The sequence below is a fragment of the Galeopterus variegatus genome, unplaced genomic scaffold (assembly GCF_000696425.1).
Source record: "Galeopterus variegatus unplaced genomic scaffold, G_variegatus-3.0.2 Scaffold580, whole genome shotgun sequence".
NCBI lineage: Eukaryota > Metazoa > Chordata > Mammalia > Dermoptera > Cynocephalidae > Galeopterus > Galeopterus variegatus.
Genome location: NW_007726691.1, coordinates 522,740 through 526,009, shown reverse-complemented (window position 1 = coordinate 526,009; position 3,270 = coordinate 522,740).

Genomic DNA, 3,270 nt, shown 5'->3' with positions numbered 1-3,270 from the left:
CTCAGTCCCTCTCTACTCCTCCTCCCCTGAGCCCTTCCTGCGATGATCTGAGGATTTCTCTCTTTAAGTCCCCTGGCATCCAGCCAAACCCCAGGCAGCCACTGGCTGTGTCTCAGAGACGAAGGGAAGGGCACTGAGGGATGGGGTGGAAGGGTGAAAGGCTGGAAAGTCGTGGCGTGGTCCTCTCTGGTGGGAGTCGGGCAGCAGAGCCCAGCAGTGCAGGGGGCCCTGCGATGCTGGGCCGGGCACATACAATCCTCCTTCTAAAGGTCAAATGCTTCACACGATGGATTTTGCTGTAACTGAAAAGGCCAGAGACTCAACGTGTGTTACAGGGAGGAGAGGGGCACTTGGAGGGAGCTCTTGAAATCCTCCTTTTGTACCCAGCCGAGGTCTCTTTCTCCTCCCTTCCAAATTCAGAGACAGACAGCCAGTTAATAACTTCCCTCCCTCCCCCAACCAGAATGTTCCAGGCTGTTTGCCGTTCTATTTCAAGGCTGTGTAACTTAGCTCATTTCGTCCCGGTTTCCTGCCCCAGTGTCCCCATTTTCAAAGCCAGTGGGTCTGTGGCCCCGAGAAGAACAAACACCTTCTCCATGGCAGCCCAGGATGAGAATGAATCATTCACACATTCACTCGACCCATGTTTACTAAGAACCTACTATGAGCAATGCTGGGGGAGTGAGAGGTAATAAGACGCCGTCTTTGCCTGGAGAGGCCAACCCTTAAACCCACGTCACTATGCCCCGTGAGGTGAGGGCTGGGCAGAGTCACCCACACTGTCCATTCTGAGTGGGGACAGAAAGGACCGTCAGAGAAGGTTTCTTAGAGGAGGAAGTCACATATAAGCAAGGCCTTGAGTGATGACTGAAACGCTGCCGGGCAGGCACGGTGAGAACACAGTGCTCCAGGCAGAAGGAGCCAGGCCCAGCAACCTGAGAGGCAGGATGCTGGAGGGACTCCAGGGTGTCTGGAGTGCAGAACGCATGCGTGTTCACAGGGTGGGCATGGGGATGGCGGAGTGAGGATGAAAGATCAAGCCACCTTGATGGAGCACAGCCGGCCTGTGAAGGCTTCCGATGCCCCAGAAAGGAGTTTGAGCTTTCTCTTGGGAAAGAGTGAGGATGGGAAAGATAAGACAGGGCCCAGGGGCTTATGGTGTCTGAGTAAGGTCAGACAAGTTCTCCCCAGTGGAGGAGGGGGCGGTCCCTGCTCTCCTCCAGCATCCAGAGGGTGGAGGTGCCATGGCTTCTGATATTCCTGCCTCAGGGCCTGACAGTGCCCAGCCCCACCACAGCTCTAGGAGCCCTGGCTGCCACGGTCTGTGTGCTTAGGCAGGGAGCTCCTCCTGGCTGAGAAACCTTTACTCATCCCCTGACTCCTGCATTCCCTGTGCCACCCCATGTGGCCCACCCAGATTTGTGTCAGGTGGCCCTGGGCAGGCTGTGCCCCAGGGACTGCCAATAGCTCGTCTTGAGCAGTTGTAAAGCACCACAGGAAAGAACGGTGGGAGCCACAAACTCCATTTTCCACATTCTTTCCCAGGCTCCAGGGCAACGAGTTATCAATTCCTTTTTTGGGCTCTTTACTCAAAAAGTTAAGCTTAACAAAAAGAGGAGAAGGGCACTGGTTTTGAAGAAGGGCAGGGCAGTGTAATGGACACAGGATCTCTGGAGGCAGACCGGGCATGGATTTGAATGCCAGCTCCAGACTCCTACCAGCTGTGTGACTTTGGGTAAGTTATTTAACTTCTCTGGGCCTCAGCTTTCTCATCTGTAAAATGGAGGTGGTGNACTCAACGTGTGTTACAGGGAGGAGAGGGGCACTTGGAGGGAGCTCTTGAAATCCTCCTTTCGTACCCAGCCGGGGTCTCTTTCTCCTCCCTTCCAAATTCAGAGACAGACAGCCAGTTAATAGCTTCCCTCCCTTCCCCAACCAGAATGTTCCAGGCTGTTTGCTGTTCTATTTCAAGGCTGTGTAACTTAGCTCATTTCGTCCCGGTTTCCTGCCCCAGTGTCCCCATTTTCAAAGCCAGTGGTCTGTGGCCCCGAGAAGAACAAACACCTTCTCCATGGCAGCCCAGGATGAGAATGAATCATTCACACATTCACTTGACCCATGTTTACTAAGAACCTACTATGAGCAATGCTGGGGGAGTGAGAGGTAATAAGACGCCGTCTTTGCCTGGAGAGGCCAACCCTTAAACCCACGTCACTATGCCCCGTGAGGTGAGGGCTGGGCAGAGTCACCCACACTGTCCATTCTGAGTGGGGACAGAAAGGACCGTCAGAGAAGGTTTCTTAGAGGAGGAAGTCACATATAAGCAAGGCCTTGAGTGATGACTGAAACGCTGCCGGGCAGGCACGGTGAGAACAGTGCTCCAGGCAGAAGGAGCCAGGCCCAGCAACCTGAGAGGCAGGATGCTGGAGGGACTCCAGGGTGTCTGGAGTGCAGAATGCATGCGTGTTCACGGGGTGGGCATGGGGATGGCAGAGTGAGGACGAAAGATCAAGCCACCTTGATGGAGCACAGCCGGCCTGTGAAGGCTTCTGATGCCCCAGAAAGGAGTTTGAGCTTTCTCTTGGGAAAGAGTGAGGATGGGAAAGATAAGACAGGGCCCAGGGGCTTATGGTGTCTAAGTAAGGTCAGACAAGTTCTCCCCAGTGGAGGAGGGGGCGGTCCCTGCTCTCCTCCAGCATCCAGAGGGTGGAGGCGCCATGGCTTCTGATCTTCCTGCCTCAGGGCCTGACAGTGCCCAGCCCCACCACAGCTCTAGGCAGGAGCCCTGGCTGCCACGGTCTGTGTGCTTAGGCAGGGAGCTCCTCCTGGCTGAGAAACCTTTACTCATCCCCTGACTCCTGCATTCCCTGTGCCACCCCATGTGGCCCACCCCAGATTTGTGTCAGGTGGCCCTGGGCAGGCTGTGCCCCAGGGACTGCCAATAACTCGTCTTGAGCAGTTGTAAAGCACCACAGGAAAGAACGGTGGGAGCCACAAACTACATTTTCCACATTCTTTCCCAGGCTCCAGGGCAACGAGTTATCAATTCCTTTTTTGGGCTCTTTACTCAAAAAGTTAAGCTTAACAAAAAGAGGAGAAGGGCACTGGTTTTGAAGAAGGGCAGGGCAGTGTAATGGACACAGGATCTCTGGAGGCAGACGGGGCATGGATTTGAATGCCAGCTCCAGACTCCTACCAGCTGTGTGACCTTGGGTAAGTTATTTAACTTCTCTGGGCCTCAGCTTTCTCATCTGTAAAATGGAGGTGGTG